This window comes from Xenopus laevis, chromosome 5S (assembly GCF_017654675.1).
Source record: "Xenopus laevis strain J_2021 chromosome 5S, Xenopus_laevis_v10.1, whole genome shotgun sequence".
Classification (NCBI taxonomy): domain Eukaryota; kingdom Metazoa; phylum Chordata; class Amphibia; order Anura; family Pipidae; genus Xenopus; species Xenopus laevis.
In genome coordinates, this window is record NC_054380.1 from 72,976,741 (window position 1) to 72,989,894 (window position 13,154).

At 37.1% G+C, this 13,154-nt stretch overlaps 1 protein-coding gene across 6 annotated transcripts in view; it reads right to left on the bottom strand.

The window, feature by feature from the left end:
* Window positions 1-13,154, bottom strand: part of ankrd6.S (ankyrin repeat domain 6 S homeolog) — a 77,087-nt gene that overhangs the window by 60,064 nt on the left and 3,869 nt on the right. Inside the window, exon 1 of one of the 6 annotated variants that reach the window (XM_018265441.2) lies at window positions 6,287-6,371. The exons of the other annotated variants lie outside the window; for them this stretch is intronic. The gene's annotated coding sequence lies outside the window, so the exon portion shown is untranslated. Of the gene's footprint in view, window positions 1-6,286; window positions 6,372-13,154 lie in introns of those variants that run through there. 6 annotated transcript variants of the gene reach the window in all.

Here is a 13,154-nt window from a genome sequence, read left to right on the forward strand (position 1 = left end):
AAATAGCCTATTTAGTGAAGTGGTAGTGAGGCAAAGAGCATTAACAGAAACAACACAAATGAGGCAAAGAATGTCAGGTAGGCAGGTTATTTAGTAATTTGTTTTCTATTATCACTCCATTTTGCTTTATAAAAAAGGGCTTTTCATTTTCTTTGGTGATTATCTTGGAATCCACTCAATAGAGACTATTTGATAATGGGAACCTCAAGTTCAGAGCATCTGACTGGATGATTTTATTCTGAACCTTGAGGGGTCAGTGTCTTGCTAATGATTACAACGCTATGCAGTACAACAAAAACAGACCTTACTGTAACGTGTATACTTTGTAGGCATCCTCCACAACTCAAATACTCATTTTAATTCAAGTGCACCACTGGAAAGCTCTCCACTACAAAGACAGCTTTCCCGTAAAATCTTGAAACAAAGCTGCACTGGAGGACGCTTCCAAAAATGAGGCTGAGTACACTGGTAAATGAAGATTAAGGAAAATAAGAAAGCCAAGAAAAACAGCCTAGAATTTAAATGATAAGGGCTTAACATACTTAAATATACAACAGCTGCCACTTATTTTCCCAATTAAGCTAGGGAAAATGAACAGTGTGTAATGGCTAAATAAGAACAATTATTTGTCTTTGCTCATTCAGAAATAATTTATAGCCCATGCTAATCCCAAGCAAGAGCTACACTTATCCCTGGCAAAGAACCCAGGAGACATCTAAATTCCATTAAAGTGTAAGCACACTAAACAAACAAGGCAGCATAGACATTTAAATACTGCTTCATAATAAAATAGTGATAATGATAGGGTGTGATAATTACTTTTGCTGGAAAAAAACACTGTAGCCAGTTTATTAAACGTCAGTCGCTTTTCTCATTTTAATTTGGTGACCATATTGGTATTGTACATGAATGGATGCACCTTACAAAGCCTTCTTTGAATATACAATAAAGCCTACTAAACTGTCTGACACTAGTTTCTAATCCTTCCAGTAAAGAGCATTTTGTAAACAACTACAAATTACTTTTAACGTTCTCCCCTATTAATAATATTATACATCAGGGACAAAACGTTCACTCTGCTATATAAAATATCAATGATACCGAAGTATTCACCCCAAATCTCACAGTACCTGTTCTTACAGCTGGACTTGCAGAAATATACAAGTTTTCTCCTGTCTCCACTTCTGCCCATACCTCATTAAAGGAACAGTAACACCAAAAGAAATAATGTGTTTTAAAGTAATGAAAATATTATGTAGTGTTGCCCTGCACTGGTAAAACTGATCTGTTTACTTTAGTTCATATAAATAAGCTGCCGAGTAGCAATGGCGGAAACTGAAAAAGGCTATATGGCACAGGATAAATAGTGGATAACAGATAACATTATGTTCTACAGAGCTTATCTGCTGTGTACCTTGAGCCTTTTCTCCTTTGCATGGCTGCCCGCATGGCTGCCCCCATGGCAACACAGCAGCTTATTTATATAAAAAATAGTAGTGTTTCTGAAGCATGCACAGTAGTTTTACTAGTGCAGGGCAATATATATTTATTACTTTAAAACAATTTGATTTTTTGATGTTACTGATGCTTTAAGAAACTCAAAGGGACTGTTCACCTTTAAACTAACTTTTAGTATAATAAAGAAAGTGACATTCTGAGACAATTTGCACTTGGTTTTCATTCTTTATTATTGGTTTTTCAGTTATTTTGCTTATTATTCAGAATCTATTCAGTTTGCAAATTTGGCAATCTGTTTGCTAGGGTCCAAATTACCCTAGCAACCATGCATTGATTGGACAAGAGACTGGAATATGAATAGGAGAGGCCTGAATAGAAAGATGAGTAATAAAAAGTAGCAATAACAATACATCTATAGTGTTACGGAGCATGTGCTTTTTTAGATGGTGTCAGTGACCCCCATTTAAAACTTGGAAAGAGTCAGAAGACGAAGGCAAATAATTTAAAAAAAAAAAAGAAAAAATGAAGGCCAAGAGAAAAGTTGCTTAGAATTAGGCATTCTATAACATACTAAAAGTTAACTGAAAGGTGCACCACCCCTTTAAAATTAGAGGTACAGTTGTTGGGAAGAATTAACACTGTATTTGTTGACATAAGCAATCTTACCTGCTTCTGCAAATGCGGTTATATTTTGGCCAATGCAGTAGGCAAATCAGCTTTTTTTTATTGCCAACAGCTCTTGCTGATATTTTACTACTTTGTAACCCCTACTGGATTAATATCCTTATTCTGGCACGGGGAGAATATCCGTAGAATCCAGATCCAGGAAGAGTATACCTATGCAGAGATCCCTCACTCACTGTTGCTGATCCCTCATTCCGGGTTTAAATCCTGACCACCACCTTCTCCCATATAAGCAGAAAATTGTGTCTGAACAGCATGTCTGCAATAAACATGCATGCGCCAATTCAGACATGTATTGGAAGGGTCCTTTGAAAGAACAGCTAATTTTATGTTATTTTTTAGAATATGAAATACACCCTTACATAACCTTTGAATGTCTAACTGACAGCAATATTAGACAACAAATTAGTACTGCCTGTGACAGTTACCCTACTCACTATGCATGATTAAACCTTGATGGGTTTGGTTATGAAATACAGCATATTTTTATTATGGCAAATTGTGAAGCGCCTAAATCTTTATATCACATAAATATGGATGAGCACATAACACTTTCAATATTTCTTCATGCTATCCTGACAGCTTTCAGGTGTAAGGCTGATATCATTGTGCATTAGCATTTCACTCAAGCTTAAACTGCAATACTCTTCATTAATTAATAAGATACACAAACAAGCAACAAAGCTTATCAGGAAAAGAGTTCATAACTTATCTTCTATTTAAAACAGACCTTAATTGAATTTTTGCAAATTAAATTAGTATATATGTTTTTCTTATACAACCTAATCTAGTCCAAAGTGTGAATATTGCACAGACACGTATCCCCAGTTAGGCATTGCACCAAGCAAAAGTTCAACCTTTCAGGGATAGATAGTTTATCTCTGTAAATGTCCCAGTTCTTTAAAAAGGACCAAATGTACATATGTACTGTTCATGTGACCATAGATTAAAAAGGAACGCAACCTAAAACCTAGAGTGGAATTGTTACTAAAAGCAGTATTTTTTTGTTTTAAGTCTTAAAACAGTGCAAGCCAGACTGCTGCATTTTTTAGGAATCAGATCCAGAAGTGCAGAAAATATAAACAACCACACTGATACATAGGGGCATATTTATCAAGGGTTGAATTTCGAATTGAAAAAACGTCGCAATTCGAATTCAAAAAGACCAACCAAAATTTAGTCAAAGTTTTTTTTGGGTCGAATAGGTCAGTTTTTCGATTGAATAGGTCCGTATTTGGTCTAATTGGACTAGAAGTTTTCCCCCAAAAAAGTCCACCAATTGACACCAAATGGGTTCTAGGAGGTCCTCCATAGGCTAAAACAGCAATTTAGCAGGTTTTAGATGGCAATTGGTTGAAGTCGAATTTTTAAAGAGACAGTACATGATAAATTTCGATATTCAAATTTTCAAATTTTTTTCAAATTCAGATTGAATTTGGACTATTCTCTAGCCGAAGTACACAAAAAATAGCTCGACCTTTGATAAATCTGCCCCTTAGTATGATACAGTTACTGAAAAGGCTGTGCAAAATGTTGAATGAACCCATTTAGGGTCCAAAACACTGGAAAAGTTTGTGTTTTTAGATCTCACATGTGTAAGTTTTTTTTTTTAATATTTGCCCTATCTATTTAAATAAGTAGAAAGTCTAAATATAAGGCTGCAGTATTTTAAAATTTTTCCTTTCTGCAGTTTGCTGCAATAAATTTTTAACCAGAGTGCTCTTTCTTTGATGCAGTATTTTATAAGTAACCCAGCAGAAATGACATGAAGAAAGCTCAGGTACAGTGTATAACATTAAATTTTAGGCAGCAGGTGGAATAATTCACTGGATAATTCAATTACCAGTGTATTGATGTAAGGGTATATCCGATACCTGTGGGTTAATAATATTAATAATTTTAGTAACGTGTGCATGGTTCTTCCTTGTCCTAATTTTCATATGCAAATTAAGCTTCAGATTCGGCCAAAATACTGAGTGGAGTTCTCTAGTTGGTATAGTCAAACATAATCTGTTATATTACTGGGGTTGAGCCTGTAGACCTCTTCCTATAGTTAATCTACAACCTTCAAAAACCAAGATTGCCTTTTGGATGTTCACTCACTGTACTTCTGGGTTTAACTAGGCAAATGCAGGAAAAGCATTATAGTATTTTGAATTAGATTTAGAGTACATTATTAAATGTAACTGTTGCTAATGATTGTAAGTGGATGCTAAGCTGTAGCTTGGCAACATCTAGTGAAATGCAGGTTGAACATTCCTTGTCTTATGCTCTACATTAACCCCTATGGATAAAGAATGCCAAAAATGTTACTTCAGCTGCCACATACCTTAGAAAAAAAGATGAAATGCTACTGGTTGGTCTTCATAGTATATATAAAAAGGCAAGGATTATCCAAAATCATTTGGACCTTTGGTTTTCATACCTTAGAACAGGTATGTCAAACTCAAATACACGTTGGGACAAAATTTAAAAAAAAAAAGTCGAGGGCCGGACAGATTCAGTGTTTATTGAAAACAAATTAAAATGACCTTATTGTATAATTGAACCTGGAACTAACATAGCTCAGAAGTTATTTTACTATCAAACAACATAAATCTTTATGCAGTGTTACACAGAGTAATTTAAACTTTAAAATTTTAAGCATTTCCCGGAGGAACCTTCCAGAGGGCTTAATATAATACTATCTCCAGACTAAATCTATCTCCAGACACAAGTTCATCTATGTCTGGGGTCAGGCTCTGAGCTTTCAGGGAGAGGGGTAATGCTAGCTCCATAGGTAAGCTGCTGATTCACAAGTTGCAGAACAGGGACTTGCACGCCTTTGTTTGACATTGCGTCTCACTAGCAGTGCATTGTGGGACTTGCAGTTCTAAAAGTTTGGACTCCCTGTTCCGCTTGTCACAAGCTGCTTGTGTATCAGAAGCTTCCACTGTGAGGCAATATACTGGATCTAATAATAATTATAAATTATCATGCGGGCCAAATATAATCCCTTCATGGCCCGGTCCTGGACCTTAGAACACTATACTTAAAGGGGTTGTTCACCTTTGAGTTAACTTTTAGTATGATGTCCCTCATAGGTTGGACCAGACATACATTAATTAATAAAACACTTCCAAACACACTCAGAATACTTATTTTTCTGAATGGCAACGGTTTCACTTTGGTCATTATATCCACTATCCAAACAATGACTATAAGTCAGTGATCCCCAACCATTGGCTCACGAGCAACCCATTGGATGCTGCTCCCATTGGGCTTAAAAGCATGTGCATATTTTTGAATTCTTGACTTGAAGTCAAGCTTTGGTTACATAAAAACAGGATTATTGCCAAATAGAGCCTCCTGTAGGCTGCCAGTCCGCATAGGGGCTACCAAATAGCCAATCACAGACCTTTAATTGCACCACCTAGAAAAGTTTTTCATTCTGCCTTGCTCCCAAACTCTCTTTACATATAAATGTTGCTCACTGGTAAAAAAAAAAGCTAGGGACCCCTGCTCCACAAAATAATCAATGCACTTTGCACTGTCCATTATTTCATAAACAGTAAAAAATTCTTGCCAAGACTACCAATGGAAAGGAAAAAGATTATTGTGTCTGCAGCCAACCGTAAGGGATTGCTGCACAAAAAGCTTGTTGCTAGGAAATCTCTACCAAGTTGGAATTTGCTTGAAACTCAGGATAACCCGAAATCAAATGCACCATTCTGCTAGGAAGGAGTGAACTTAAATTTTCAGTTATATTACATTCCTTTTTTAAACTTAATTTATGAATCAAAGGTACCCCTTTACTGTGCATAGCATTGCCAAACATCTAATAAACTACTTGCACCATAATGCTTTATTTTAAAAAAACATTATCTTGACTAAATAAGACTTCCTATAAATAACATTTGTATTTTGAGATACTGTATAAACAATGCTTAAAAAAAGCTCAAGACTGTTTACTAAGAAAATATATCATACCATAGTTTTTTCTGTTAATTTTGCTTTTTTACAACAAAAACCTGCATCCCACCCAAAACATATAATAAGTGTTACCAAATCATAAAGTTCTGCATACCACATTGATCCCAGTAAGGGGAGTTTAAATTCTAACAACTGCTTGTTCCATGAAACAGAGTAAATAAATGTTACTTACAAAGAAAGTATTTGGGCATCACATACTCCAGATAGAATATACGGAAAATCACACCATGATATCTTTCCGACACAGAGGCTGAAAACAGTACAACAACAGGACAGCTGGGGTACCCAAAGCATTAATCCTACACAAGCTGGCCAGAAGGCAGCTCCGATTTACATGTCAAAGAAGGCTTTCATATGTCCCTATTGTGTACAAGGATGGTTTCCAAAGGAGCGCCTTCTCTAAGCAGAACTGCTGTTATTTCTGGATAACTTGCAATCCATCTCATCAAGGCTCACATCAACAATTAAATCAATATTAAAATTAACCAAGCAAAAACACAATTCATGGTTTATTTATTCTGAGAATGAAACATAAAAGAGGTCCCACTATCGTTACATAGCTATATAGTTAATTTGGGTTGGAAAAAAAGACAAAAGCCCGTAATGACAACCAGAGCCTATGCAGACCTATCAATACACTCGCCTGTATAAAAAACATATATACTGTACATATTTATATTAAATCATCTTAAGATCAGAATAGCCTTGAATATTATTCTTGTGCAAGAAGTCAGTCACTCTTAAAGGCATTAATAGAATCAGCCATCACAATATCACCCAGCAGAGCATTCCACAACCTCAATGTCCTTATTAAGAACCACCTACACTGCTTCAAAGGAAAGTTCCGTTCCTCAAGTCTAAAGGGCCTGTTGTTCTTTACATTGTAAAACAGTTACATTTTACATCAAGGTTCTTGCCTACAGGTATAGGATCTATGTTTGTACTAGGTGTAGGATTTATGCGTGTACTAAGATCACTTCATACTGGAGTAATGAATATTGACTATTTTATAAACATTAAGGTAAAACAGAATAATTAACTATAAACTGCAACAATCTATAAAGACTAAAGAAGAAAGAAAATATGGGACCAAGTATCTGATCAATCCTGGCAATTCCAGTTTGGCTCACCCTTTTATATTTTGTCTAGGATCAACCCCTATCAGATTAAGATAATTATATAATGCACAAAAGCCATGAATATCTTGTAAAGTATATCCTTATAAACGGTGATTATTGGGAGATCCCTCTGTCAGTTTAGTTCAATCTGGGACAACCTCTCTCTGGGAATATAGCATATGGGGTTATGTAATTAAAGGCACTAAGTTTGCCCAGGGGCAGTAACCTATAGCAACCTATCAGCAGGCAGAATTTTCAGGTCACATGTTTAAAAGCAAACCTCTTATTGGTTGCTACTGGTTACTGCTCCTGGACAAACTTAGTGCCTTTAATTACATGTGGGGGCTAATCTACTAATTATTCCCCAGGTGAGTATTACTAGGGGAATAAATCATATGGGAGTAAGAGATAAATCTAGGGGGAATATATTTCCCTTCAAATTGTTTTCCAGATCACAATATAACCAATATATATAATCCAATATATATATAATTAAATATATATTTTTTCCATTTAAACAACTTTGATTCAGTATTTTTTTTCAAAGCTTGACCCATACCTACTTTACCTAAGTTTCAAACAATCCACTAAACTGGAAATGTGCATTCATATGTTGGAATTGTACATTCCTCCATTGCAATTAGGTATGCACTGAATTCACTATTTTAGAATTCAGTTGAATCCTGAATCCTTTGTGAAAGATTTGGCCGAATCCCGAACTGAATAGGAATCCTAAATTGCATATGTAAAAAATGGAGCGTAAAAAGACCAATGCCTGCAGAGTGCAGTTAAAATTTTTTGACTTGCTTGTTTGTGTGATGGAAAGTCATATGATTTATTGGATTCAAATTCAGTTGGGCCAGGCACTTGGAATCATGGATTCGGTGCATCCCTAATTGCAATTTACACAAACATCTTTTAGTTGCTTACCAAAAAGTGGATTGGGTTTCAGATGCATTGTGATTATATTGGGCATAACTCGGAGTAGTCTGTTGGAAATGAACATGGTCTAAATGTCCCTAATTTGAAAACAGCTATGAGAAAATATGCAAAATACAATGTGTATACATACATGTATTTGTGTCTATATCTGGAAAATAAGGTTGGTTTTGAAGTGTTTTTATTTATTTTTTATTCTTTGAAACAGATACAGTTTTTATAGACATAAATATTTCACAACGAGAGATAGATACATGTATATGAGTATTTCATTGTACCAATGATTGCTTCTATTTTCTTGCAATGTTGTTTTTTGTGGAGTTGAACTGTCAAGTTTGTTGACTGTACCACTAAGTAGTGTAATTCCGAAAAATATAAAGTTGCAGGGCCACATGTTAATTGGTAGTTTGAGGAAAGTCCATGTGTGGTGTGAAACGTCCAATTGTTACAGATCAAAGCCAATATTTTTCCTAATTAAGCCATTTTAATTTTTGGATATTGGATGGTACTTTTTTAACTATATGAAGTTTTTGGACTCTGTTGATAAGTGAGCAAAAAGTAGCATGTGACTGTTATATGAATGTTTGAGTGCTGGCTTTTTGAACTTGGAACCCTACTCCAAGTCGAAATATTCTATTGAAGACCACCCTTGAAAGCCAGAAAATGTTCTTATTTTTAAGAAAAAGCATAAAGATCAGAAAAATGCATGAAGCAAAAGTAGCGAATATAATCCCTGCAGGAAAATGCTGCAGAAAATGAAACAGAGCTTGATGTTTTGCTTCGTGCAGAATGCGTACCCATGGCAACACAATACTAATAATACCATTGGCTATACGGATTGAGAAGGTGGGCCGGTGCCACAAGCGCATAACAACGGATACACTTGTCATGCAGAAAGATCCCTTTTTTCAGCTCTTTTATGTGCATCCCAGGTGGACTCATCTGCACAGTATCATAGTCTTTGTATAAGTTTTTACTTGAAAATTATGGTACAGTACATTTATATTGTACAAGTGAGAGATATTTTAACAAGGATGACTATCTTACTATGAAACCTTGCAGGATTAAGAAGAATCAGCAGTGCTTTAGACTTTTATAAAAGTAGGCTATTAATTTGAGACTTACTTTTTGTTGGGGTTTCCTTGTTCTTTAATAAACACTGCAATCAACTTCAACTCTTTTTGTGTGGATAACAACATTTAAACTGTTGACATGTTCTGTACCACAACATTTTCCATGTCTGCTTCTTACTAACAGTAAGGCTCTGGCAGACAGGATTTCTTCCCTGTCAGATCTTCGATAAGTATAGTAGGGCCGTATCCTTTTGCAAGTAAATACAACTTCTCAAGAAAAATAAGTGCGTATCTAGAAGAATAAGTATGTGTAAATAATTTGTCAAGATAGGGATCAGTACTGAGCATAACCTGGATATATTCCTATTCTGCAAAATAATTAATTTACTGAAACAATTAGGGGCTGATTCACTAAGGGTCGAATATCGAGGGTTAATTAACCCTCGATATTCGACTGGGAATTGAAATCCTTCGACTTCGAATATCGAAGTCGAAGGATTTAGCGCAGATAGTACGATCGAACGATAAAATCCTTTGAATCAAACGATTCGAAGGATTTAAATCCAACGATCGAAGGAATATCCTTCGATCAAAAAAAGTTAGCCAAGCCTATGGGGACCTTCCCCATAGGCTAACATTGACTTTGGTAGCTTTTAGATGGCGAACTAGGGGGTCGAAGTTTTTTTTAAAGAGACAGTACTTAGACTATCGAATGGTCGAATAGTCGAACGATTTTTAGTTCGAATCCTTCGATTCGAAGTCGTAGTCGAAGGTCGAAGTAGCCCATTCGATGGTCGAAGTAGCCCAAAAAAAACTTCGAAATTCGAAGTTTATTTACTTCGAATCCTTCACTCGAAGTTAGTGAATTGGCCCCTTAAATTACTGAAATATTTTTCTATGAAGCAAAGAAGCCGTGTGCAGTGCGGAGGCAATCATTTCTGTCTGCTGTCATCTCCCCATACTTACTAGTAAACTGTAGGGTCTTTGTTCAGGCAGCACCTTCAGCCGCAGGCCTAGTAAGCTGTTATTACAGGCTTTCGATGATACAAAAACATTAACAACCTTATATTTCCAAAGGGAAGGAGATTGTATTTCACCAAACATATCAGGATCTACAGTTAAAAGCAAATATCTTATATGCTGAAGGGTAAAATATCATCATTAATACATGACTAATTCTTATTTCTTACTTAAATCTGTTTTTGGTCAGTCACTGACCAAATATACTAGATACTAGTATACATACCTCGCAACTGTCCCTTTTTAGGAGGGACAGTCCCTCTTTTGACAGCTCAACCCACAGTCCCTCATTTGTACTGGAAAGTCCCTATTTTCTCTGCACTGAACAGCCAGAAAAAGAAACAAAGTTTCTCACTTAATTGGCTTTTAGCAGAGAGCCCAGAACAGCTAACAGGTGCAAATAAGATACTTTGTAACAATTTTGAGACACAAAAAAACAGTTTAGATAAGGAGAAATATTTTCAAACTTTCATAACTTGCCAAATTTTCAAATATGAACATGGTAATTAGGGGGTGTGGCCACAGAAAGGGGCATCGTCAAAAGATTTTGCTGTTCTACGTGCAAAAAAATATTTTGTCCCTCTTTTCACTTCTAAAATGTTGGGAGGTATGAGTATATTCACCATGCACAGAACAGCATGAAAGCTTGGCAAAACCTGCTTTTTAAATGCTTCCAAACCAAAATTTGATAAAGAGACCCACATAATACAGAAATCCCTAATATACCCATCACAGTTACCTGTTTCTTCTAAAACTTTGAGTAAATGCCATTTTCTATGCTGAAATTCAGCTGTTTAGCAGTTCTTCTCTTTCTGCATCATTTGAAATCCTGGCAGGGGAGGAGGGACTAAACACTAATGTTACAAATTGTAACAACTTCTCCACAGCTTACAGACAGCATGCAGGAACTACATAACCCACAATGCATTGCACTGTGTTCCATTCCTTATTGAAATCACGTGTGCAGGGTAATCCTACGGAAAGCATTTTAGGACATCCTCCGGAAAATTCATGTCCTCCATGCGATGTCCTATGGCTTAGGAATGCCGCCGTCATGCATCCTCCAAATATGCAGTCATACCTCTGTCCTCTACCCTCCCTTCTCAGCCGTCAGCCTTACGAACTCTGCCCTCCGTCTTCCTCCCTCAGTCCTCCGGCCTCAGCCTTCCGCCCTCCCTGATCAGTCCTCTACCCTCTTTCCTCAGCACTCAGCCTTCCGCTTTACCTGTTCATACCTCTGCACTTCTCTCTCCGATCTCCCCCCTCAGAACTCATCCATCATTCTTCTCTCTAAGCTCCTATAGTGGTGAGCGAGAATTTTCATGAGAAAGCGGAAATGTGTTTAAAACATCTCTATAATAAAATAATACTGGCAAAGTGTGGAGGGATGAAGAGGTAAAGCGGAAGGCTGAGTGCTGAGGGTAGAGGGCTGAGCAGGGAGGATGGAAGGCGGAGGACTAAGGACTGAGGGAACCTGCAGGGAGGAAGATGGAGGGCTGAGTTCGTATGGCTGACGGTAGAGAAGGGAGGGTAGAGGACAGAGGTATGACTGCAGATTCGGAGGGAGGAGGGCGGAAGGCGGAGGACTGAGGGCGGGGTTCGTATGGCTGACGGCTGACAAGGGAGGGTAGAGGAGTGAGGTATGACTGCAGATTTGGAGGGAGGAGGGCGGAAGGCGGAGGGCTGAGGGCGGGGTTCGTATGGCTGACGGATGACAAGGGAGGGTAGAGGACTGAGGTATGATTGCAGATTTGGAGGATGAGTGACGGTAAAAGCACCCAATGCGGCATTTCTAAACCGTAGGACATCGCATGGAGGGCAGGTATTTCGCCGGAGGATGTCCTAAAATTCGTTCTGTATAATCAGCCAGCTCAGCAAGGTAGTCAGACAGATCAGCAGGAGAGCAGGGGGCTAGACTAAGGCAACTGTTCCAAACCATTAAAAATCATGAAAAGTCTGCATATTTGTTAATTGATGTATATTGCAGAGTTTTTTAAAATTATGTTTACTTTTCAAAAAGCTCAAGTTATGTTTTTGTGGAGTTCCTCTTTAAGGTTACATTACACATACAGGCAGCCAAACATTCTCCCTAAATTTAAAGGAACAGTAACACCAAGTATGAAAACATTTTAAAGTAATTACTACTTTAATAATATACTGTAAGCATGCACTGGTAAAAGTTGTGTGATTGTTTCAGTATGTAATGTAAAAATGTATGAGCATGCTGAAAGCTGCTAACTCTGTTCCTCCAGACCAACTTGGCAACTTATTTGCCTGTTCACTGTACCTTTCTCACAGGCTGCCTATCTTGCTTATAACTGGCCAGATATCTATTAGAAAGTTAGATAAGTCCATCGAACCAGGACCTTAGTATGATCCAGTTGTGCCAAAGGACTGTAAACAGACTTATTTGGCTTGTGGATGGCCAAAATGCTTGATTGGTGCCAAAGGACTGTAAACAGACTTATTTGGCTTGTGGATGGCCAAATAGGGCAAAGTTTCTCTGGTATAGCATTCTCGCCAACTCAAGTAATGTCTTTCAGTGTGAGAAAAACGGTGTTAACCAGTGAGTGCTAAAATTCAGAACAAATAGGAGACAATTTGTAGTTAAGCTGTTGACCAACACAAGCCAACATATCAATTATATTGAGTTTTGCCACACTGATTTGTGCAAACTAATCCCACTTCCCTTTAAATGCACCTTATTAATGTGCCGCTTTCCCAACAGATGTACCCAAAGTTCTAGACTGCCTTTGAAAAAAAACAGAGCTGTAGTGAACTTCCAACAACGAGGAAACATTTACATTTTTTCAAAAGCTTATTCACAGGACTAAAGTTTTGTTTGGTATCAAGTGAAGAAAAAAATAGGTGGAAATAAAAGGTGTAAAAT